Genomic DNA, 27,392 nt, shown 5'->3' with positions numbered 1-27,392 from the left:
TAAAGTGAAGAAGACTCTCAATATAATATTATTATAAAACTATCATAATATAAACAGCAATGACAGGACCACTTGGTGTGTCTCGTCACCCTGTTTAATGGGTTGTGGGTGTTGATTTTTCATACTCATTAGCTGTCACAGAGAAGGTGGAACAACAGAGTGTGTTTCTTAAGAAGAAGTAGGGATTGCCAGGCCTGACATCAGTCTTCTCTCTCTCCCTGGGTGGCTATCTGGTTAGCATTCTGCCCAACATTAAGCTAATGTAATCTGCATCAAACTGAAGTGAGAGTATATTCCCCATGGGCTGTGAATGTGGCTTTCATTCTTAAAGTCTCCTTCCGTGACCGTGCATCCTATTGATTTATACCCTCTAAAAAGTTACTAGATCTGAGATGCTTATATTTCCCTTGACTAAATTTCCAAAAGGAGTCCCTGTCGAGAGTATTTGTTTTATTCGTGAATTTAATATGCAGATTCAAGCAAGTCATTCTTCATACAAAAGTTCCATAGTCAAGATACATAAGAAACTTTTAATAATGAAGAGCTTCTGTTTAAAGTACTGTGTAGCATGATCCCAGTACACACATGTTAAGAAGGGTTAGCAAAGGAATAAGGTTAGACTCACAGTTGCATAGGTCCCTTAGACCATCAAAAAAGCTTGCTGAAAGCAAAGGAGAAGAGCTCTACCTTAAAGTTTTCTGGATTTCAGAATAATAAAGGATTGTGGGCCTTTTTTTCCAAGAGAAAAACAACTGAATTATTTCTTTTACATTTAATTTCTACAAATGATAAAAAACATTCCTCTTAAATATACCATAGCATAATCTTTTTTTCAAGAATTATTTATATTTAGACATATCTTCTCTGACATTCTTTCTTCTCACTGATCCTATTTCCCAGCTCTCAAATCCTGAAACCCACAGGCTGCTGGCAGCCAGGGAAGCAGGTAGGCTCTTGGCAGATCTTCACTTCTCCCTCCTCCCCTCCAAATCCAATCCCAAATCCAACCCCCCCAGCCATTGCCGTAGACCTCCTGCTGTGGCCTCCCCTCCTTTCCTGCCACCATCTCCAGCAGATCAGGTCTTTCTCCTCTAACCCTCCTTCCCCCTACTCATCCTGTTGGCCCAGCCCTCAACTCCAGCAGGCATCCCTTGGGAATCTGCCAGTCAAGCCTGCCAAAGAAGCAAGTAGGCCAACAAAACAGGCAGGCTAGCTTCAGATCTTCACTCTGCCTCCTCTCTTCCAAATCCAATCTCCAGTCTTCATCCCCAGCTCTGTAGCACACAACCTACTGTGGCCTCTCCTAACTCTCTACCCCCATTTCTAGGAGATTAAGCAGATCCTGCTGGCTTTCCTCCCTCCTATGGAAACCCTCAGCTCCCCCCCACTTCTGCCCATCCCCATTCTTAAGGGTCAGTTTCCAATACCTGGAAACATATTCTATGCAGAACTCCATTGGCCACACCTGGAAAGATCCCAGAAGAATTCTCTGCCAGACAATACACATCTACTACCAGCATAAAAACACAATAGCAGCCAAGACCATGTGTCTTTACCTGAGCCCAGCAACTCTATCACAGCAGGCCCTGAATATGTCAATGTATTTGAAGCATAAGTAAAAGGCCTTAAAACAGATTTTATGAGTATGATAGAGGTCTTTAAAGAGGAGGCAAATAAATCTCCTAAAGAAATCTATGAAAACATAAACAAAGAAGAGAAGAAAATTAATAACCATCCAAGACTTGAAAGTAGAAATACAATCAATAAAGAAAACCCAAACTAAAGGAAATCTGGCAATAAAAAAAAATTAGGAACTCAACAGGAACCTTAGAGGCAAGCCTCACCAGCAAGAGATAGAAGAGAAAATCTCAGGCATTGAAGAATCAATAGAAGAAATGGATATCTCAGTCAAAGAAAACATTATATCTTAAAAAAAAATACGGGCATGAAATATCCAGGAAATCTGGGACACTATGAAAAGACCAAATCTACAAAGAATAGAAATAGAAGATGGAGAAGAAACCTAGGTAAAAGCACAGAAAATATTTTCAATGAAATCATAGAAGAAAAATTCTGCAACCTAAAGAAGATATAAGAAGCATACAAAACACCAAATAGACTGCACCAGAAAGGAAATTCCCGAAGGGAACATAGGATTTTCAAGGAGAGAGACCATATCCAAGCATCTCCATCAATCAGCAGCTGTGGGGTAGGCTTCACAGAGTAAACAACTTAAAGCAGTTCATTTTACTAGATGCTAAGATGAGCAGTTAACCAGAGGGGGTTCCCACACAAACAGGCAGTTTTAACAAGGGTTAAATAAGTTAGTTGGCCCTTGGTTCCTAGAATAGAGCTGGGTAATTTTCCATGGGATTCTCCATCAAGCATTTTGTTTTTCTACAAAATTTATAAGCATTTTCCTATAAAATCAAGGTGACTATTTCCTAAACAGTACAGAAATAACAACTATTTACATAGCACTTATATAATATTAAGTGTTACGTATTTGTCCTTAGTCAACAAAACTCTCTGCTGACGTAATAATCCCAATCAGACCAAATCAGACTGAATTAGAAAATGTCCAGGTTTAATGGATGCCAACACTCCCGGGTGCCTCCCCCTGCCCCAGAAAACAAGGAAGGGGAAAAGGAGAACCAGAACAACCATGGAAAACCAGGACATTGTTGTTAAAATGCCGTTTGTTTGGTTTCTGGCTGCCCAGCAGGTCAGACCAGAAATAATTACACAGAAACTGTTTTATTTAAAACACTTCTTGGCCCATTAGCTCTAACTTCTTATTGGCTAACACTTATATCTTAATCTAACCCATTTCTAGTAGTCTGTGTATCACCATGTGGCTGTGGCTTACTGGGTAAAGTTCCCAGCATATGTCTCTGGTGGGGCTATATGGCTTCTCCCTGATTCCACCTTCCTCCCAGCATTCAGTTTAGCTTCCCCTGCCTAGCTAAGTTCTGTCCTGCTACAGGTCCAAAGCAGTTTCTTTATTCATTAGTGGTAATTACAGCATACAGAGGGGAATCCTACATCAGGAGACCACATGTTCATTCTCTGGGGCGTAGTAAAATAGCCTGTGGGAATGACCCTCCCTGGAGTGGGGTCACCATTTGGCGGGCTTTCTTGGAGGTGGAGTCTGGACTGCAGCTACTCCCAGGGAAGGGGGCTTGGAATGGAGTTTTCCACTCAACATTTTAAAATGGATGCCATGGGGATGGGGATAAACCACCGACTAAACATTTCAGACTCTTTGTATAAAGGAGTGTTGGGGAGCTGAGGTGATGCTTTTAACCAAACATTAATTATCCTAAGTAATCAGAGATGATGAATTATGTAGAAAAGTCTGTGTATGTCATAAGTTAAGACTATGCCAACTGTTTAAGGTACTTGAGCAATTCTTGGGGTTTAATAGCCATGGGACTCCTGGGATCGTTACCATGGTTACTAGGGGCTAACCTGTATTCCTGAGCCATACAAATCTTCAAATATAACTTCAGCTGAGTAAAGAAAGTGCTTGAGAATGAAGGGTTATCATGAGAGATGAGAGCTCATTTCAGCAAGCCTGCATCAGATGCCATCTGTCAAAAGAGGTTAGTCCACATTAGTGGAATCTGGCATCAGTGGCTGCCCTGAGGAGAACACATTATCTGTAAGAGCTCTTGAGGAATTTATTCCACTACACAGAACAATGGAAGGATACTTTTCACCACTGTGTTCTTAGAAAATCCTCCTCATTCGGGTCATCTATATTTTAACTACGTTTGAACTCTTGGCCACGTTCCAGAGCCATCTCTCCAATCATTCTCCTTTTCAACAGAACACAGACTCATTTTCCTCTACAAGTGGGCTGACTTCTTCAAAAGTCCTTTGCTCTTCAGTGAAATGTTTTAACTTGCCAGGCATAATGCCACGTGCACTTGGGTAAATTCAAGGCTCCAAAGCTACAGAGAAACCATGTCTTGAAAAGAAAAGAAAATAACCTTGGAGACAAGATCTTTTTCAGTGTGCTATCACAACAACACATGCTTACCACTGGCATTTAGTATAATAGCAAAGGGCTCAAAAATAAATCATTTGACTAAGTGCATCTGCTTAATCAAATCAGTTAAAATTCTGTGTCATGACTTAACACGATATCTCAGTAAAAAAGATGGTTAAAAAAAAAGTCACACAATTGGGGCTGGAGAGATGGCTCAGCGGTTAAGAGCATTGCCTGCTCTTCCACAGGTCCTGAGTTCAATTCCCAGCAACCACATGGTGGCTCACAACCATCTGTAAAGAGGTCTGGTGCCCTCTTCTGGCCTGCAGGCATACACACAGACAGAATATTGTATACATAATAAATAGATATTTTTAAAAAAGTCACACAATTTATTACTTTTTTATTTTTTTGAGATAGGGTTTCTCATTGTAGCTCTGGCTATCCTGGAACTTACTCTGTAGACCAGGCTGGCCTCAAATTCACAGAGATCCACCTGCTTCTGCCTTCCAAGGGCTGGGATTAAACTTATATGTTATCGCCACCCAGCCAATTTATTACCTTTAAAACTGGTAGTAAACACAGGGAGGGTTGAGCCCATTTATCAAACAAGACACTGGATGTAATAGGGATGCTGGATATAACAGGCTTAGCTACATACTGAGGTGGCAGCTATTGTCATGTGTACCTGCCAAAATTTGCTGCTATTATAGATAAAAGGTTAGAAGTCTTAAAACAAAACAGTGAGCAATTCATATAGTCTGAGTATTCTACAAAGAACATGTAAGAAGGAAACACTAAAAATTCACTACTCCCTAGTGAATATTCCTTTTCCAATGACTTATTTTGTGTATGCACTTGTTTTATGTATGGATATATGTACATGAATGCAGGTGCTTGTGGACACCGAAGAGAACATCAGATACTCTGGAACTGCAGCTACAGTTGGCTGTGGATCACCTGGTGTGCGTCCTAGGAACTGAACTTTTGAGCTCTAGAAAAACGGCAAGTGCTCTTAACCATGGATCCATCTCTCCAGACAATAGGTCTATATTCTTATATAAAATATCAATTTAGATTCCCTCTTTAAAGTGCCTGGAATTAATTTATATGTAAAATTTTATCTCTGTATGTTGACCAGAAATGAAGTTTCAAGATGCTTATTTGCTATCTATTTACAATATCAAGAGAAAGAAGTTTATTGTTTCATTTTTAGAACTTGTTTTTGGCGATTATGGGAATCAAACCCAGTGCATTGTGGATACTAGGCAAGAGCTCCACTTAGTTCATCATTTTTCATTTTGCTGAGACTAGGTATTATTTTTAGGTCAGGCTGATAATGAATTTGTTCTGTAGCCTAGGCTGGCCTTGAACTCATGTAGCCAGGCTTTCTTTGGACCATCAGAACCCAAATAATGACACTGAGACTTCTTAATAAGTATGAAAGTTTGGCCTTATCTTGGGCTTGTTTCCAATTACCTCTTATAACTTAAATTAACCCATTTATATTAATCTACTTTCTGCCATGTGGCTTATTAACTCTCCTCCATATTATACGTACAATGTGCTCTGTGTCTTGCTGGTGAGTCCTGCCTCTCTTCTTCCCAGAGTTCCTACCACTTCCTGGATGTCCCGGCTATCCACTCCTGCATAGCTATTGGCCATTCAGCTCTTTATTAAACCAATCAGAAGGTGCCTTGGCAGAGACACATCTTCACAGTGTATAGAAAGATTATCCCACAACAAACTCATGATTCTGCTTTTGCCTCAGAGTCTGGGATTAGAGGCACACACCACCCATTTGAATGAAATTTGATATGTAGGGGGGAGGTGCTTCTTGTAGAAATGTGTGAGAATAACTGAATTTCATAACTCAGTTTACGGTTTTCTCCTCAAGAGAACTTATCCTTCAGTCTCTCAATCCAAACTGAAAATTCCCTACCTTATAAGTTTTCAGAAGGCAGAGATATTTCTCTTTGGTCCTTGTATTCGCTGAGTGTAGTCTTAAATACTCCCTACTGATTTAATTAACAGGTCAGTAAATGTCTAAATATATTTTATACAACCTCTAAAACTCTTCTATTGCACATAATTAAATCATCGTCATCATTATATACCTTTATTTACATTAAGAAACAGTTTTCTCTTGAAAGAAGTATGGAAATTGGTGAAAGCGGCCTGTTTTGCCAGTGGAATATTACTCAGACTTAAAAAAGGAAATTCTGTAATTTGTGACCCATAGATACTGATGCCACCTTTATGTAACTCTAACATAGAATTAAACTTGGAGAAACAGAGAAGTTACCAAGAGCTAATAGTGAATAAAACAGGAGCGTTGGTAAAAGGGTATATACTTTAATGATGAGTAACTTCTGAGAATTGAATGTTCTGTGAGTTAATAATAGTTAATAATAATGTGTTGATATTTAAAACTTACTAAGCTCATATTAAGTATTTCTATCATCTCCCCTTTGGATGGATGTGACTATGTGAGGTGATGGACATGTCAACACCATGCTGTGCACTTGAAATATCAGCTTCCTTCCGTCTGTCACATCTCAACCGTCCTCAGTGCAGAAAGACTTTAGAAAGTGACTTCTGGGAACTGCTTTCCTCTTGAGCCAAAAATCTGGTTTGTTAACAGCTGTAAATCATTTCGTGAATTGGTCAAGGATAATGCTGTGGACATGGATAGGCATGCTTCCTCTCACACAAGCAAACCAACTGGAGAGGACCCAGTATCCTTGGGCCCTTCAGCGCCATGTGACTGCCAGTCAGTCAGGTACTTCTGCGATAGTCTCTCAGTCTGTGTGGTTTATAGCCAGTAAGGGGCGAGTGGGTGAGCCATCTTGTACTTAGCTACAAGGACAGGACAAGGACCCTGTTGCACTCTTTAAAAAAAAAATGATAGAAGCTAGGTGGGTGGGGCTTCTGGTCCCTATTTAAAGCATTTCCAAGGTCATCACTGCCATGGAGTTCCTGGGTTTGGTACCTTTTCACATGGGCAAGCTGCTCCCTACTTTCCAAAGAACACACTTGAGTGGAACCCACCCACCCAACCACAGTGCTCGTGAGGTCAAAAGCTCTGCTCAGACAGGAAGGCATTAACTGCTGTCTTCCAAGGCCAGTGTGAGAGGTATCACGGCACGGAAAGCACTGGTGCCAGCCACGTCCGTCATTTTCTCATGGCAACCCCGAGGATCTGGTAAGCAATCCCCACTACAAGCTGGAGAGGAAAGGAGCGACTTTAGATGACTTTCCCGTGTTAGTCAGTGACACCCAGTGACACGCTTCCTCTCCTAAGAAAACATTGACTTTTGACATCTGGCATTGGAGCTCTTGTGCCTGTGGACGTGGCTCAGTTCCTGGAGAGAGCGGAGTTAGTTGCAGAGTGAGTCACTGGGCCACACCTCAGTGTACTTATCCACGCCACTGGTACCGGATGGAGCACCTTTTCAGACTTCAGTTCTGCCAGTGGTGCCACAGGGGAAGAAAGTGTCCAGGGAAGGTGGAAACATTTTTTAGTATTAATTCAAACTGGTTTGGTTGCTCTGCGAGGGTAGTTTAGCACTAGGGTAAACAATAGCACAAGGATGAGCTTCGTACCCTGTAGGGGGAACTGCCTAGGCAGGAGCAAAGATATTCTAAACAGAGCAACAAGCCTCACTTTGGCTATCAGACTGTTGAGACAATGAACCCCATGAATTGCGATTCTCTCAGGAGTCTCGTGCTGGGTCAAAAACACTGAAACCTTGTGTCATCAAGGAGACCTTGTTTCTTTGCAGAGATTTCACATGGTGCTGATAATTTTTCAGTCCACCTTGCAGGAGAGACTGGAGCTGAGACGGGGATGGGCAGGACCACACCTTGACCAGGACCGCTTACCTATGTACCCCTCTTGCCCTCTGCTTAAACCTGAATCAACCTCATGTCAAGGCCCAGAAAATGGACTTGGGAAATTTCCAAAGGTTACCACATCATTCTCTGATTTTCACTAAATCTTGGAACATGTGAGACGGGTGGCTGAGCCTAGCCTACTAAGGCTGTGAGGACCGACAGGGTGGACGGAGACAGCAGGACCAGTGGGGCCAAGAGGACCAAGGCTTTGACCCTAACAACTCTGGAAAGAAGGGCTCGACACACCACCACGCTGCCGCAGACTCCCTTTGTAGCTTGTTATAGTTCACATTCTTTTCAGGTCTTACTGTTTCCTTACTAACAGGACGGAGATTCTTTAGAATTTCCTGTGATTAATGTTTTAAGTATGTTTAAGGGAAGGAAAATGATCTTTGGGTTTAGATAAAGCATCAAACGGGATTCTGAGGTCTTAAGGTATGAGGCTAGGAATGAAAAATATTGAGAATATACATTGGACACAGTTAATACAGACTACAACCAGCTATACAAAGCAATTACCAAATATATTCATTCCTCAAAGCTTTTTATGAGAATTTATTTTTAAATTACATTTAATTAATTTAATGTGTGTGTGTGCGTGAGTGTGTGTGTGTGTGCGTGAGTGTGTGTGTATGTGTGTGCGTGTGTGTGTGTGTGTGTGTGTGTGTGTGTGTGTAGACAACCTTTGGGCAACAGTCCCTCCTTCCACCTAGTGGGTCCCAGGGATTAAATTCAGGTGAGCAGAATTGGGGAACAAACACCTTTACCCACTATTTTCAAAGCTTATTAACTTCATTTTAGCAATGAAAATAGAGATTTGAGAAGTTTTGATTTATCAATCATAAAGTTCTAATCATTAATAACCGGAATGAGTCTCTTTTAGTTGTTTGCAAAATGAACTTAGCTTTCAATTCTCTCAACAACAAATGGCTACGATATGCCAATAAATGCAAAATGAGGCCCTGAGTTCTTGCTTTCTATCTGCCTACTGAACTCCCTATTAACTTTAAACTTTCTGTAGCCTCCTCATGGCGCCACAAAATTATCTAACACCTTGCTGGCACTCTGAATGAGACATGTCCCTATAGACTCATGTATTTGAACAATTGGTCCTTTGAACAATTTAAACAATTGTTTGGGGAGTTTATAGTGAGGTTCACCCTTGTTGGAAGAAGCATGTCACCTGATCAACACATTTAAATCTTGTTTCCTACCCCTCACTCGTGCTGAGTTTATGGTCACTCTAGAGAGAGAGACTTTGGGGCCAAATTCAAACAATAACCATGCATGTAGGGCAATGGATGAAGGGACATGGCGGTGTATGGAAGAAGGTATTACCTCTCCGGATGGTGACAGTGAACCGTGACTTAGATGTATTTAAGGAATGGGAAGGGCAGAGTGGCTATGCAGTGAGGGAAGCAAGAGCAGTAGGTGACAAGATGAGGAGGTCACCAAGGGTAAAGTCAAGCAGCACCTCCCTGGCCCTGACGGGGACTGGAGTTTAACTGTGAAGATACGAACTGAGTGCACATTTAGAGGAGGCTGACATGAGGAACGGTGAGGTAATACCCAAGCTTCTGGAACTCTTTTCCAGGAAAGCAATCTGAGCAAGGCAACATTTTCAGAACTCTAAGAATTAACCAGAGAATTGCAACAGTCTAGGGAACATTTATTTGAAGAAAAATGCTTGAATTTGAATTAAAACAGTAAGCCTTGAGGTGTTTTAATTTGCTGTGTACCATTTCTTTTCACTGTTATCTGTGGTCACCTCGAAAATGAAATGCCTCACTATCCCAGTGAAAGAATCACAGGGAACCACTGGGGGACAGACAGACTGAGCTTCCTCAAAGACCCATTCCTAGAGAAGAGTCGCTATGTGACCTCCATGGCATTCCTTGGGAAGCCAGACTTAGGGAGCCTGTCTGTGTTTAACCTGACCCAGTTACCAAGTACCAAAGACTTCCCGAACCATTAGCAAACTAGCCAGAGTCTGCTGCTTCATACCGAGGATGCCTGAGGAGTGGAAACAGGTGGAGAGACGGGAAGACCTAAAGAACTTAAAGAGGGAAACCTGGAGAATGAGATATCCACAGAGATTTGAAAATGTCCAGGTGGATTCTGGGTACATGCTTAGAAAAAAAAACAGGTGGCCCTGGGGGCTCGCTATGAGCAGCTCTGCATGAGTGAGAAGAACAGCACTGGCACCTGCCTGGCGGAGTGCTGAAAACATGTACAGCCAATCGGTAGAGACTACAAAGACTGAGAGACTTAGTGGTCCTAAGTCCCTAAGGAAATCTTTCTAACCCTTCATTGACAAAGGAAACAAATGGGGAGGGACTAGAGTGGCTATGCAGAACAAAACCACAGGCTTGACAGGAGAAGGACAAAACAGTCACCAAGTGACAAAAGTATGCACTGGATTAACTACCATTCTCACCATGCCCAAATACGCAGCAGGAAGCCACCTAAGGGAGGAAAAGCTGCTTTTTTTTTAGTTCTGATTCTATCATAAAGTTTTCATCTTCATTGGGAGATAAGGTGTGCACAAGAATATATCCAATAGTTAAAGTGTAAAGTCCCATGTGGAAGTCCACAGCTTCAGAATTTCTATTCTAACTGTATGCAATATTTATACACTAAAGTGTCAATTATTTATAAACTGGAGAAGCTGGGCAGAGTAGTGCATGCCTTTGATTTCAGTATCCAGAATGTAGAGGCAGGTGGATTTCTGTGAGTTCAAAGCCAGCCTGGTTTACATGGTCAGTTGCAGGCCAAACAGGGCTACGTAAGTGAAACCTTGTCACAGAGAAAAAATGTTTTGGCAAAAAAAAAAAACCAACCAAACAAACAAACAAAAAAAAAAAACCAACCCACACCTAAGAACTAAATAAAAACATAAAAATAAGGTGGTGGTGATGCACACCTTTAATCCCAGCACCTGGGAGAAAGAGGCAGGTGAATGGATCTCTGTGAGTTTGGGGCCAGCCTGACAGAGTGAGTTTCCAGAGAGCAAGGCTATACATAGAAATCCTGTCTTGAAAAGACAAAAAAACATGAAAATGATACAAAACAAAATAAATATCAATAAATAGAAAACATATAGCGAATAGCTAAACAGATATTTTGAAATTAAAAAAATTCATTAACCAAATTTTTTTAAAAAATGAGATATTCCACGGCAGATTTAGGCATGTGAGAAAAAAAAAAAGAATGAATCTAGCCTGGCGATGGTGGCGCACGCCTTTAATCCCAGCACTCGGGAGGCAGAGGCAGGCGGATCTCTGTGAGTTCAAGACCAGCCTGGTATACAGAGCTAGTTCCAGGACAGGCTCCAGAGCCACAGAGAAACCCTGTCTCGAAAAACCAAAAAAAAAAAAAAAAAAAAAAAAAAAAGAATGAATCTGTGAACCTTAAAATAGGTCAATTGAGTTTCTAGTCTGAGGACAGATGGTGAAAGATGAAGTAATATGATCAGATCCTCGGAGACTTGAGATACCAATCATAACTATGTCTGAATGTGAGTTTCAGAAGAAAAAGAAGGAAGAATAAGTGAAAAGGTAATAGATGAAAAGTTCACAAATTTAATGTAAAACATTTAAATATGTGTAAACAAGTTTCTCATCCCAACTGCCTGCTCCCAAATAACCACTCTTAGGCTTATATTAATTGTAAATGCTCAGCCTATAGATAGCTCAGACTTATTACTAACTAGCGCTTACATTTTAAGTTAACCCATATTCCTTATTTATGCTCTGCCACATGGTAGTACATTTATTAGCATGACATGTTCATCTCCTGCTCCCTCTGTGTCTGACTGGCCCCTCTTCACACCTCCCCTTTCCTTCCCATCATCCTTAGTTTGGTCACCCCATCTATACTTCCTCTCTGGCTACTGGTCAATCAGTGTTTTATTACACCAATTCAAGTGACAAATCTTTACAGTGTACAAGAGCATATATGACATTTAAAAAGCACTATGTAGGATAAACTCAGAGAGATTCTCATATGAACACATCATAATCAAGTTGTTGCACATTGAAGCTTACGGGAGAAACTTAAAAGCACCAAGAAAGTAGTTGCCTTTCTTGTAGACAAGTAATTCTCAGTAATAGCAAATGCAGGTCTCTCATCAGGAGCCACGGAGAGCAGAAGGCAACAGAATGTCATATTCACAATGCTAAAAGAAAAACACCTGTCAAAAAAAGAATTCAATACCCAGCAAATCTATCATTAGAAATGAAGGAGAGATTGACATACTCTCCAGAAAATGAGAGACAGGCTACTGGTGGAACTAGTCAACAAAAATAATTCTGGAGTTGCCAAGATGACAGAGAAGGTAAGGATGCTTGTCATCAGGATGTATGATCCGAGTTTGATCCCTAGGTAGAGGGGAATGAATTGACGCCCCCAAGTTGTCCTCTAAACTCCGTGCATACTTCCCCCAAATAAATAAATAAATGTACTAAAAATTTAAGAAATAATTTGGAAATTGAGAGGCTTCTAGGATTAAATAAAGAGATACCTGACAGCAGCTCAACAAAACAAAGAACTGAAGACCAGCCAAGAAAGCAATATGGCTGTTACATAAGTAAAAGTCAGTACAAAGATATTTTTGTAACTACTTTCCTTTTGTAACCACACTGAGAAATCATATATATATATATATATATGTATTTAATATATGATACATATATTAAATATATTTGTATTGAGGGGCATATGACAAATAAAGATGTAATAAATATGAAAAATAGCCTATAATAGGAGATCAAAAACAGAGTGGAATAAGAGAAATGTTTTTTATATACTATTGTGATTCAATTGGAAGATTTGAACAATAGCGTAATAAATTAAGACAATGGCAATCTTTAGGGAAACAGATAAGGAAATAGCTAAAAATAGGTAGATAAAAAGATAAAAATGAAAACTAGAAATTAACACAAAAGAAGAGCATAGAGAAGGAGGAAAAAGAAGCAAAGAACACACACAATATATATGTACACACATATATAATACAATACAGAAATCAAATAGAAATTGACATATCTAAATCCTGCCATACTAGAAATTATATTAGATATAATACGTGAAATACTTCAGTGGAATACGGAGTTGACAAAACATATGAAAACAAAAAGATATTGCTTAGATTCAAAAAGTATAAATAGATTAAAACTAAAAGGATGGAGAAATAAATGATACAAATAATAAATGAAAGGAAACTGTATCATATAAGCTACTTTCAGAAAGATCAGACCTTAATTAAAAAATTATTACAAGAGACAAAGAAATCTAATAGAGATAAAAAGATCAAGGTGTCAAAACTATAATATTTTGGACATACATTACATGTACCTAGCATCAGGAACTCATGGCCTGAAGCAGAAGTTTACGGGAGTGGAGGAATCACTAGACACCCCAACATGAGTAGCTGGAGACGTCAATAGTCCACTTTCACATTAATTAACTCATTGATTTGTGGTGTCGGGAGCTGAACCCACAGCCTCTCACAAGTTAGAAAAGTGCTTCCCTACGGAGCCATACCTCAATCCTAGCACTGCTTAAATAATGGGTAAAGAAAACAACAGAAGGTCAGTTACCACACAGGTGATCTGAATGACTCAATCAGCCAGCTCTCCCAGATGTTGTAGAACACTCCGCCCAGGAACAACAGAATATCATTCTTATCAAGCAGACAAACTTATCCAGAGAAATAGCACTCTCCCATAAAACTGCTCTCAAGAGATGAAACTTTCTGGAATTATCAAAGTGTGTTTTTCCACCACAAGACAATGAAATAAGAGGTCGGCAACAGAAGGGATTTGGTAAATTCACACCATACAAAAGTCAAGGGGCATAATCCTAAAATAATTTATGTATTAAAGAAATAAGGTAAATGGGGGCAAATCTTTAAGATAAATTAAAACTTTAAGTTTGATGAGGCGCAGCTTATGTGCTATTTTAGAAGGAAACGCATGTTTAGAGGGAAGCTTATAGCTGTAAATGCCTGCATTTAAACAAGAACTATCACAGACTGTGGAGGAAGTCAGTCGGCCCTGAGTTCAGTCCCCAGCACCTCACAAACCAGGCATGGTAAGCAGACCTATAATCCCATGCTTGGCAGTAGAAGCAGGAGGGTTAGGAGTTCAAGGCTTGACTATATATTGAATTTGAGGCCAGCATGAGCTACTTCTTCAAACAAACAAACAATTCAAAAATCCCAGGTTGATAAACATGATAGCAAAAAGGAGCACACTAATCCCTGGCCATCAGAAGAAAAAAATTACAACAATGAAAGTATAAAAAACGAGAGGAGAAAAACAATAGAGAAAAACAAAAACAAAACAACTAAGAAGGTTTTTAGGTAGACTGATCAAAATAAAAAATAGTAAGGATTCATATTATTAATTCTGAAACAAGAGAGCATGTCACTACGTATCTTAGATATGTAAAGAGGAAATTCCGCGGATAATCACATGTCTAGATAAAATGAACAAAGGGCTAGAAAGGCAGAAACTAGAAAACTCACTTTAGCAGTATGAAGTCTGAGTATGTTTGTATCAGGCAAGGAGATCAAGGTAATAATAACAATAAAAGTTGATAAACTACCCACCAAGAAGAAATATAGGTTCTTACCTAGGGAACCAACACTAATCTCTTGCAATGTTTCTGAAAAAAACAGATTTTGAGACACTTCCTGGATGTCTGTGAGGCCAGAATGATACTGGTACCAAACTGATGGGAAAAATATGTATTTCCCAGAAATATGAGTGTAAAATCCTACAAAAAGATTTGTACCCCCAATCCAGAGATATAAACTGCATTATACCCCTAAAACAGGAGGGTTTATGTCAGTAACGAAAGTCACCTGAAAACAGTATCATAGGAAAGACAATGCCTACATGTTCCCCTCTACAGGCCCAGGAAGGATACTTAGCAAACTACAACCCTTTACTAATAATGACACCCAATAGCTAGGAAGAGAAGAGAACTCCTGGAATCCGCTAATATCAGCTACAAGGAAAGCCCGTGGCAAGAATTCTCAACCACAGTGAAAGCAAAAGCTGCTCTAAAGACAGGAGCCCAAAATGAAGTGTGTTTTTACCTCCATATGGCATGGAATGGGCATCCCGATGAGGGCAATTGGATAAGAAAAACATATAAAAGCCACCTTCTTAAATGTAAGAAGTAAAACAGAGATGGGAAGAGAGGGGAAGGCTTTCACCCAGAAGCCTAAGTGTGTATAGAAGCATTGTCGATAGTAACTGCATGCTGAAGACAAATGTTCAGTAGTTAACGAACTGATTTTATATAGTATAATATATAATGTCCCTATATATATACATATATATATGCACATGCATACATACACACATACATATATGTATGAATACATACACAAGATGGATGAACTTTGAAAATATTGTATCATTCTCTTAAGGAAAAGAAGCTCAGCATTACAGTCATTTTATTAATATAAAAAGTTCCAAATAGGCAAATCTACAGAGGCAGAAAGTTAATGAGCAGTTACTCAGAAAGTAAAACAATGGGGCCGGGGAATGCATCTCAATTGGTAGAGTGCTTGCCCAGCTTACATGAAGCCCTGTGTTTGATCCCCTACTTAGGTGATTCCAGGTCAACCTATATGTGGCCCTGTCTCCAAAAGAAAACCTAACAAGTGAATCAATGTATGTAAAGTTTTTCTGAGGGTGAGGAAATGTCCTGGAATTAAGTAATGGTGATGTTTGTACCGAATGGAGATGAACTGAAAGTCAATAAATTTTCCCACTTAAAACGGGGTAAATTACAGGGCTGGAGAGATGGCTCCGTGGATAAAAGCACTGGTTATAGTTTTTCTATCTACAGAGTGAAAAGGGCCAAGGAAAAAACACCCCAACCCCGACTAACCCAGGACCAGAACTTGAAATCCCACCAATCCCTGAGTTTCTCCCAGAATCAGATGGGCTGCAGAATCCCACCAATCCCTGAGTTTGCCCTAGAATCAGACCACAAAAATCCACCAATCCCAATCCACCCTGGAGAGCCCTGCTCCCCCAGGACTTCTGGGTTCCGGAGGAGTTAGAATTGAGAACTAACGGTGGTGACAGACGTACAACAGGGTGAATATGCTCAAAGCCACTGGGCTGAGCATTAAAAATGGGAAATGAGATCAATTTCACAACAACTTTAAAAACTTGCCTCTAACAAGTAGGTACCCGATTCAGGAGGCTCTAGAATCAAGCTCCCTGCAACCTAGCAGCGACTCTAAGTTAGTTTCAATCTATCACGGGGTTCTGTTTCCAGGAGTGGCGCATTGAAAGCAGTTCTAGTCTTGTGAAGAATGCAGAAAGACGCTCACCCCAGAAAGAAACCATAGCCTCTTGGTCAGGGGAGCAAGGAAAAACTAAAGCACACAAAAAATAGCATAAAAGCAGATAAGAGTCCTGGAAAATCAAACTCTAATGTCCAGGTGTCTGATGGGTATCCTCTAGAAGGGGATAGCAACTGTTAACAAGAGAGAATGCAGGATATGGCTGCCTTACAACCTGAGGACCAGGAGCCCTGCAGAAGTACCGTGGCTAGCTTCTCTGGTGACCTGTAAGAGCAAATACCAACCAGCCCTGAGATCATAAATTGAGATGTCAAAAGAACATTGAAGTCAAAAGTCACATCCATGATACACAGCCTATGGGAGGGCACCTTGCCCCAACACCCAGTGCTTAAGGCAGTTGACTAACTGAGGCCGAGGGCAGGAAGAGCCGTGGTTGCATTTCTGCAGGCTAGCACCCTATGAGAGGGTAAGAGTACTAATTATTTCAGGCATGAGAACATTTCGAATGCACCTTGGGTTAAAGTACTCATTCATGCGCAATTGCTTTAGTCATTCTGCAGCACCTTATTAAGGACTCCTGAGGTGGCATGTACCTTGTAGACCTTATTTATTTAGTGACAAATAAGAAATCGTTGTTTCCCACAAATAGACACAGGAAAGAAAAATGGAAGAGCAGTTCTAATGTGATATTCATAACCTATGGTAAGTCCACAAAGCAAGAAAGAGGACTGGCCCTTGGAGCCTCGATGGCCTGCCTGGAGAAGGGTCCTTTTTGTGTTCTGAAGGAAAGGCGTGAGTTAAGGGGCACTTGAGGCAATAAATAGATAGCCTGTATTAGAAAGCCAAGAATCCTGAGGAGTACAAGGCACCCCAATGCTGCTCTCCAAGCTAGGTATAGCTCCGAGGTGGTGCCTTCACCTCGGATGAGCAACGCTGCAAATTTACTCCCCAGGTGAGGGACTGAGGAGACTTTGGTGGGGAACAAACTCGAATCTAGTATTGACTTAGCAGCTACATGAATCAAAGGGTCCAGAAGTCCAGACACCTGCCAGTCCCTCGCTCCCTGCATTTAGCAGGCAGTCTCTAACATTTAAGAACCAGCAAGAAGGAGTTCCAACACCTCCCTTACCCCTAACATTCTTTCTTTATGCTATACAAGTTGGCCAAGATTTTGAGTGGAAGTTGTTTTTGTTTTGTTTAGTAATTTTTGAGGCAGAATCACACACAGACCAGGCCAGCTTCAGCCTCACCGTGCAGCTGAGGGATGACCTTGAACCTCAGCTCCTCTGGCTTCTATCTCCCACCTGCTGGCATTACAGACAGGTGCCTCACACTCAGCTTACCATGCTGGAGATGGAAAACAGGGCTGGGCACGCCGGGCACGTGCTCTAATTGAGCCACATCCCTAGCCTAGCAAGATTTTTACTTCCTTATATTTTCACATTTTTAAAAACCAGCTTTTCTCAACCTTTCTAATGCTGTGACCCTTTAATACAGTTCCTCATGTTGTGACCCACTCCCCCATCACAAAATTATTTCCGTTGCTACTTCATAATTCTAATTTTTGCAACTGTGATGAATTGTAAGGTAACAGTATTTTCCTGTGGTTTTAGATGACCCCTATGAAAAGGCCATTTAACCCAAAGGGGTGGCGACCCACAGGTTGAGAACCACGGCTCTACACTGAGTAGTAGTGTTTGTATTGACCTAGTTGGTTTTGAATAGTCTTAAATTTAAATTTCATTCGTCTACTTACATTTACAGTTTTGTTTTTGAATAAGCAATTGAGAAAGTTCAAATAAAAGAAACATGCCAGTCTTTGAGACTAGTCTAGCAAACCCTCCTCCCTAGCTTAACTTGCAGAATGAACACCAGCCCTGAAGACATCTCAGGAGGTTTTTTACTTGGAATTAAACCCAGGGCTTCATGCATGTTAAGCAGTACCATTAACACAATCCAACCAGTTCTATAGAAGAGCCAAAATAATTGGTTTCATTTTGTTTTTTTCTAAAACATTGTTACATTTATTTGTGTGTGTGTGTGTGTGTGTGTGTGTGTCTGTGTGTGTACATGGCATGGCATAAGAGTGGAGGTCGGAGGACACCTTTGTTTGTTGGCTCTCCCTTTCTACTGTGTGGGTTCTAGGGATCAAGCCAAGGTTGTCATACTTGGTGTCTGAACCACTGCACGGGTCCCAAAATAACTTGAAAAAGGGAAAAGTTAGAAGCTTACTACTACTTGATTTCATTTTATGATTCACTGGGAAACTACAGTCACAACAAAGTGGTGATGATATAAGACTCACTGTGGAATGGGAAGGGATGGAATAGGGTGGGATGGGGTGGGGTGGGATAGAGGACCCAGGAACAGACCCGCAATACTAAGGCCAATTTAGAAAATAATTTTTATGTGTATGGCTCTTTTGGCTGTATGTAAGTCTGTGCACCACACCATGTCCTTGGAGGCTAGATGATCCCCTGGAACCTAACTTGCTGGAGATGCTGAAAATTTACCTCCAGAAGAGCAGCCAGTGTGCTAAACCACTGAGCCATCTTACAAGCCCCCAGGGAAGGCCAGTTTTTTACAAAGTCACAGAGAGTTTAATTGAGATGAAGAGGGAACATTTTCAGTCAATGGTATTTGAAAAGCTGAATAGTCACATAAGGAAAAATGAACTTTAATCTAACTTCTCTAATGTGCAGCCTCAAACTACAAAATTTCTAGAAGATAATGAAGGAAACAAATATTGCTCCCTTAGGCAAATATTTTTCACAACTTTTTCTCAAAGGAATTTGAAAATCACTTACTGTGAGGGTTAATCTTGTTAGTCAGCTTCACATGATCTGGAATCAACTAAGAGACACACTTCTTGGTAAATTAGGAAGATATTTCCAGGAGGGATTAATGGAGGCAAGAAGACACTCCCTCAGCATGAATGGTCTCACAGGCAGCCCAGATGCAGCGGTCCAACATTAGTGCCTCATGCCCGCTTTTGCTGGTGAGGAGTGTCTGAGCATCAGTTTCAGGACTGTGCGTGTGATCTTCCTGCTGTTGCTATCACCATCACCCACTGAACATTGGGTTCCAACTTCTTCTGCCTTATAATGAAGACTGATACCAGAGGTGTTGGAGAGAGCTTCCAGGCCCTCGGAATGAGACTGGGCCTGCTGAGCATCAGTTTCAGGACTACAGGGTTCTCAGTCTTTCCAGCATGAAGGCAGCCACTGATGGACTACCCTGGCTCATTCTTTGGGGTGTAAGCCATTCTAGTGAATCGAGCATGTGTGCGGAGGGGGAGTTGTGAGTGGGTGTGGGTATGCTGCAGAACCCTACCAAGTTAACAATTTTGCATATTTGAAATTGGTTCAGAGTAAACCTTAAATCTTAAATATTCTCATCACACATAGTTCCTATAGGAGGTGAGCTGTATGCTAATGGCTCGACCATGATAATCATTTCATAACGCATAACATTCAAGCTACACAACTTCTTCCAAGTTTTGTCAGTTTCATCCCATTTAAACAGAAACAGGTGGTGTGTGTTGAATAGCTTTGTCCTCTGAATTGAAATTTTCCTTCCTGGAAGGAGGGGGGGCTCACCAGACTCAGAAAACTAACTTTACAAGGCTCAGGAGGCTCTCGAGACTTACAGGAATCACAAGGATGCTCCCCAAGGTTATAGACATAGCAAGAGAAGGCTCGAGTTGAGACTCAGTGGCTCCACGCTGCCTGAGAGTTGTGCAGGGAGCTTCAGGGATATGGTTTTACAAGTTGTCCCCCATGTTGGGGTGATACAACGGCCCCCGATACACCTCCACGCCTGTAAATAACCCCAATAAACTCATTGGTTAAACAAGTCAGGCTCTAGGCTCCAGTGCCGTCTGTTCCCTGCTCTATCATTAGTGCCTTATCTGGGGCAAGTAAACATCTGATCATCCCACCCCTGGAAAAGTCACATAACACAGGATAAAATATAGATACAGATATGGCGCTAATGTGGCTGGGTGTGGCATGGACACCTGTAATTCCAGCACTCGGGAGGTGAGGGAGGAGGGTCATGAGTTTGAGCGTGAGATGAACCTCAGCTATACGGTAAGAACCTGTTTTTTGAAAAACAAAAAAGAAAAAGAGGAAAAAGAAAAAATACAAACATGAATACAGATGTGTAGATGGCAAACTATTGCCTTAGGAAAGATGCACAGAGATATGCATACACTTGTTTGCCCACATTGTCTGAGAAACGCTTGCCCCCACCTCCACGAATGAAGTGTGCAGACCCTGACTGTGTACGTATCAGGACGACTCTGTGAATGAAAGGAAAAGGGAAGGTCACCACACTGGAGAAGGCAGCGGCAGTTTGAACAGAAAACTGAAAAGCTTTAGCTTGCAGTGGCTGTGGGATGCCAAGTGAGAGAACCTGCGTTAGGGCCTCAGGGTCCCCAAGTGCCGTGTTCCTAAGAACAGGTCTGCAAAAGGCGGACTCAGGATCAGAGCGGCAGAAGCGCTGGATCTCAGAGAGCAGGTCATTGAGACAAACAAAAGAGGAGCAACAACAAAACTCCAAACAGTCCCATAAGTCTCAGCTTGATGATGGAAAGACCCTGATTGACTGCCTCATATGTAAATGAGGCAAAGAGTAAGGACCAATCAGGAGTCTATTAGCCCAGGAGGTTAAACAAAAAGCCTACCAAAACTTGGGGGATGGGACCACAGTTCTCAGTCACAGCCCCTCTGCTCTCCCTCATTGCTGCAGTGGAAGTCAGGTAAGTGGACAAAGGAAGGTTGGGGATTCCCCGAAACTGCTTTCGTCATTGCTGGGAGCCCTCCTGATGCTGCTGCTGGCTGACAGCTGTAGCTGGGGCCTCTTCTACCGGTTATTATGTTAAAAGCATTTCATCCACCACTGAAATGGACATAGAACTGTGATAGCTACGCAGCCCGGCACCCACTTTCCCCACATTCATGGCTACTCTTCGTCCTTGTTTTCAGGACAGACTCAGAATTGATTCCACCCTAACCTCGCCCTTTATGTCATGCAAGCCCATAGCTATCCTTATACCCGAACACCACAGAATTCCACTCTTAACTGCTGAGCCAGCACTCTGGCCCCAAGACACCATTCTTAATACAGATAAAGGGGAAGAACTCTGATTTTTTTTTTTAATACCGAGCCTAACCTGATTCTGATCCACTTTTAAGCAGGTAGAGCAAGAAACAACAGCTTGGGTTTAAATCTTTAGTATAAACGCTCCCGGCCCCACCCCAGTTTAAAATGAAGATTAAAATCCACCCAAAACTTGTTTTTGAAAGAGAAAAGCACACGTCACCAGAGGTAGTTTTATATGTAATACAATTATAGTAAGTTCAATTTTATCTTGAAAACATAAGATCATCTTTAATTTTAGATTGACTTAATTTTATGAGTATGGGTGTTCTGCCTGCATTTGTCTATGTACTGTATGCATGCAATGCCCACCGAGGCCAGAAGAGGGAAACCTCTGGAACTGTAATTACGGAAGGTTGTGAGCTGCCATGTGAGCTCTGGGAACCCAGCCTGGGTCCCCTGGAAGAGCAACAAGTGCCTGGCCTAGAGGAGAACTATTGGAAAAATTAATAAAGGGCCATTTGAATGGCCACTGAATGGTTGCATGCCCTGCAGAAGGAAGTCAGAAAGTTTCTCTTTGAGAAATAGGCAGATTAAATAGAAAGGTGATAGACTTCTCAGAGACACACAGTCACCAGTATCCACCAAATCTCCTGGCACTTTGACCCTAACCACCATATCTCTCAGACTGAAATCCAAAAACCTGCTTTTCAAGATAACTCGGTGGCTGTTTGCTTCAGGACCACGGGAACTGGGTTCACTGAAAACGGTACTGGTGAACTTGGATGCCAGCTGGCCGAGGGTGACTGACGCCATGTTTGTGATTCAACTACAGATGGTCCCTGACTAACAATGGTCTGACCTATCTTTTGGCTTTACGATAAGCATTCAGCGGAGACTACATTTCAGATTTTGAATGTGGGTCTCTCTCTTACCCGACCCTATCAAAAGGGGTGTGATTGTTGCTCTCCCACAATTCAGGGCACTGGCAATGAGCCTCAGCTCCCAGCCAGCAACCAGAAGGACAGACAGACACTGTACAGTACACTGTGGCATTTAAACAGGATTGTTGGGCCGGGCGGTGGTGGCGCACGCCTTTAATCCCAGCACTCAGGAGGCAGAGGCAGGCAGATCTTTGTGAGTTCGAGGCCAGCCTGGTCTACAAGAGCTAGTTCCAGGACAGACACCAAAAACTACAGAGAAACCCTGTCTCGAAAAACAAAAAAACAAAAACAAACAGGATTGTTGGTAGGTCAGGCATATTAAATGTATTTCTGACTTCTGATATTTTCATTATGGTGTATTTATTAGAAAGAACTACCATACAAACTGTGGAGAATTTATATGATCTGACCTATACATCCTTTTATTCCTATATTCACCTATTCATTAATTTTCTCATTATTTGATCCAGGGCCTTATATCTCAACCTAGACTGGCTGGGAACTTGCTATGTAGCCTAGGCTGGCCTGCAACTCATTGCAATTCTTCTTCCCAAGCCCCTTAGTATTGGGATCACAGGTGTGAGCCACCATGCCCAGCTTTAGTATGGAAAATTTTGACAACACAGGATAAAACAGAATCTCTGTGAAGGACGATAAGAAGAACATAGAATTTCAGATTCTAACTGCTTTGTTGGATTTTGGATTTTTAGCACTTGCTATTGGGGACTTACCTTTACAAAGGCTAGAAGATGATCCAAGTAATATGATCACACGGATGGCTTTCAAATGTGAAGTTGTAGTGCCCAGAGGGGCAGTGGAGAACTACTGTGGAGAACTTAAGACCAGCTGACTTGGAGGATGGATTGGACTTGCTAGTTTCAGATGACAGCAGGATGTCCTACAGAGGCTGTGCCGTTCATCAAGTCAGCCAATAAAGGGCAAAGAGCCATGAATGAGGACCTAACATCCATTCTAAATTTCTGGTCATGCTCTGCTGTAGAGTACTTATTGCTGTGCTCCCTGGCACAGAACTTTACAAACCCGCTGTAGCACTACTTGAAGGATGAGGCTGTCTTTGTTCTGTTAATGAGGTGGTCCTGGGACATCTCTGTATAGCATGCAGGTGAGACTGGGCACCGGAAAGAACGGAAGGTTGGAATGGGGCTGGTGCTCATGAGAGGGGTCCATGGATTGAGAGTTGTGGCGGTGTAGATTGAGTTCAGTCATGTGGCCAATAATTAAATCAACCATATCAGCATAATGAAAACTGTAGTGAAAAAGAAATCTCTGGATATGAGGGACTTCCTGGCTGGTGAACACACCGATGTCCTGGGTGGGAGAGACAGCGGATCCCAGGAGAGGAGGACTGAAAGCTCACGACCAGTCCTCACCTTAGAAGCCCTTCCCCCTGGCTGCTCCTCCATTATATCCTTTTGTTATGGAACCACATGTGTGACACTCACATTCCATGGACACTCGAGTCCCTGCATGACATAGCAAAGAATTTGCATGCCGTCCACACACATCTCCTTGTATGCTTCAAATAATCTCCAGAGGACGTCCAGTCTAATGCAACGTAGATGCTATGAAAACACTTACTGCCCTGTATTGGTTAAGAGCCTGTGATGAGAATAAATACTGCAGGCGTTCAGCACAGACACGCTTCTCTTTTGAGTATTTCCGTGCTGCAGATGGTTTTATCTCTCTAAGGAACTAAAGGACATGCAGTGTCGGTGATATGGGCACCCACTACGTCATCCCATTTTAGGGAAAGTAATGTAAAAATAACGTGCCTCTTGAATTTCATTTTTTCCCACACTAACTAAATTTTGGAAAAGAATACTTCACTAAGTATACCATGATGCGTTATACACTGGCAGAAACCAGCTTCATCTCACAGATTCACAGAAACTGCACGGCTTTATGGTGTACAGGATTTATTCTCCACAGTGGCCCATGTTACTATATAGAGGCCATAAGAATAGGACAGTCATAGAGGCATATTAGCTGCATGGACATGGAAATAGGAACAAAACCTAGAATCCTATCAAAGAGTCTCATGACCAGAGACAGGGCTGGCGAGATGGCTCAGAGGGAAAAGGAGCTTGCTGCCAAGCCTAGTGACTCGAGTTCAATCCCTGGCGTGTATATGATGAAGAGACAGAACTGACTCCTGCAAGTTATATTCTGACCTCCATCCACATGTACATCACAGCACTTGCCCCACCACATGCATGCATGACGCATGCATACTAAATACATACATACATACATAATACTCTATTTAAATACCAGAGAAATTTCAGGCCAAAGGAAGCTGGGTGGTGAGCTAGAACCGAAACACAGAGTGCCCTCAAAGGTCTTCATAGAAGGATTGCCCTGCCTATTCCTGTGCTCTGGGGCATAGAGTGTGTTCTCTTGCCAGGAGCTACCTGAAGCCCTTGGGTTTCTAAATGATATCACTTCCCCCCTCCAGAAGTCCAGCCCAAAGGAGGGGTATATACAAAATTAAAATTTATGATTATATTCTAGGCCCTTCATAAAAAATAAATCAAGTTCAAGCTTTGTTGGGTTTTTTTTTTTGGGTTGTCTACATGAAGGTTAATAAGCTGCTCAGTGCCAGAGCCTGGGTTAAGAGTTCAGATACTTAATCACAACTGTGGTTTGACCAAGAGACCAATGGCAATAGGGCTACTGTCAAATCATGCAGCCCCTTGTCAGCCTGAGCAACAGAGCCTGATCTTAATTTGCAAAAACTTGTTGAGAACAAAAGTATACAACCTAGCACAGTTGGCTCCACAGAGGTGAAGCCATGTTTCGATGAGATTTTTTTCTCTTCAGTGGACTTCAGTGACTAACATACAAAAATCAACCTACCCACATATTAAGCACAAGGAGTGATGTAAAATCATAGGGGGAAACACATTGCCTGGGGTCAGGTAGCTGGCGCGGCATCATGATGGATGTGTAATGAAGACTCCTCCTAGAGATTAAGCTATATCACAGTAACTGCCTGAAGGTGATGAGGTGTCAGTCCAGGGTAGAACACGCTGTGTTTATATAATGAAGTTTCTTCGTGTCACCCAGGCACTTTTATGTTGAATAAAACACTGTGCAAAACCTCGGTGTGGATCATGATTGGAACAACTCATCAGGCTAGGAGGCTTCCCTGAGTCACTGCTAAGAACAAGCTGTGTGACTTCAGCAAGTGATGAGACAGAGCCCAGTCTCCTTACACCCACCTCATTGTGCTCAGTGCCCCTGGTGGAGAGTGCTGATCCCGCTGTTCTGGACTCAGGGGCTCTGAACAGTAAAGCACTCTGCACAGCAGTGAGGAGCTAGTGGTGAGCTCATTCCTCGATCACAGCCTCAGTGAAGCTCTAAGAGCACGAGGGGCATTTCCATCAGTGTCTGGTGATAGCACTATCTACCAGGATGCTTCCTGTGCATTGAGTTGAAGAAGCCTCTGCAAACCAGTGTAGTCCATTTGTCCTGGTTCCAGCTCCGTAAGAACGTACTGCCTGCGTTATGATGCCTGACAATCGATGCCTGGACCATCTACTTATAAGGAGCAGAAGTTTGCTTTGACTCCCAATTCTGGAGGTTTCTGTCTATGATCAAGTGGACCTGTTGCTTTTAAGGATTCTGGGGGCTGCTGTGTGTCTGTGGGGACACAAAGAGGAAGAGAGAGAGAGAGAGAGACCAAGTTCCCACAATCACCTTCAAATTAATACCCCCTCAAACAGCTAAACTCCTTCCAGCAGCCCCCACCTCTTAAAGGTTTTGTTATCTCCCAACAGCACCACTCTTGGGACCAAGGACATGGCCTTTTGAAGGACATTCTAGATCCACATCCCCACAAAACAGTGGAATTTGTCAATAGTCAATGTTAGTTGAAATTCTCTTTAGGCAGCTCAAAACAGACAAGTCAAATTACTTTGAATTATCAAATCCATCCTGTGAGAATCAAGGATGTGTCCGTCATTCCAAGGATGACACATGACTGTCAAAGCTTCGCCTTTCCTGGATATGACAGCACTTAGGAGTTAAATCCAGAAAGATTAGGAGTTCTAGGGCAGCCTCAGCTACAGAGCGAGTTTGAGGAAAGCCTGGGCAACACAAGACACACACACACACACACACACACACACACACACACACACACACAAGAAAAACAGATATCACTACTTCTTTCTCTTTCTGCTTCCTCTTTCCTGATGATCCCTGAACCCTGGGGAGGGGGTTGATATAGATGTCCCATTTAGAGCTGAATCCTTCATAGTCTGTAGCAAAACAGTATTTTCTAGGCTTGATAGAGCCATGGCACACATGGAAAGTACAGTGGCTGGGATTGCAGCCACAAGACCTGCATAAGACCAAGCCGGCCATGCTCCTAACAGAGAGGGGAGAGGGGCTCCTGAAGCTCCGCCCCTAACTGAGGAGCCATGGAAGAAGTTGTCTTCAGGGACGCACTGGCTGGAAGGTCACCTGTGCTCCAGCACACACCCAAGTCCTACACCCCTGCACACACAGGCAGCCCTAAGTGGTCTCTGTGTTTAAAAGAGGAAAGCACGTGAAGCTGGAAGGGGGAAGGGAGCAGATAGGAAGGAGCTGAGGGGAGGGGTGGGGTGGATCTGATTAATGCATGCTTGACATTCTTGAACAAGAACAAAAATTACTCTAAAACGATCATTTAAAATGGGTAAGTGAAGAAAATGGGTTCCATACTGAAAGTGTAAAATTCAACGTGAAGCTGGACAGCTTCAGTTCAGTTCAGTACTGAATGTCAGATCTAACTGTATGAAGTCTAGTAAGTTGCATAGACTTTTGGTCTGGTTAATTTTTGTGTGCAATCTTTTTATTTATTTGAAAACTATTTTTAATATAAAGTTTATTTTAAAAATGAAAACTATAAAAAACTTTGCACCTTTTATATGATCATGTTCTCTCTCTCTCTCTCTCTCTCTCTCTCTCTCTCTTTTAAGACAGGGTCTTATCTGTGTAGCGTTGGCTGGCCTGGAGCTCACTGTGTAGACTAGGCTAGCCTTTTATCCATAGAGATGGGTTCTGCCCCTGCCTTCTGAGTGCTTAGATTAATGGCCTGCACCATTAAACCTGGCTC

The sequence above is a fragment of the Microtus pennsylvanicus genome, chromosome 4 (assembly GCF_037038515.1).
Source record: "Microtus pennsylvanicus isolate mMicPen1 chromosome 4, mMicPen1.hap1, whole genome shotgun sequence".
NCBI classification, from domain to species: Eukaryota; Metazoa; Chordata; class Mammalia; order Rodentia; family Cricetidae; genus Microtus; species Microtus pennsylvanicus.
This window is presented reverse-complemented; position numbering follows the sequence as displayed.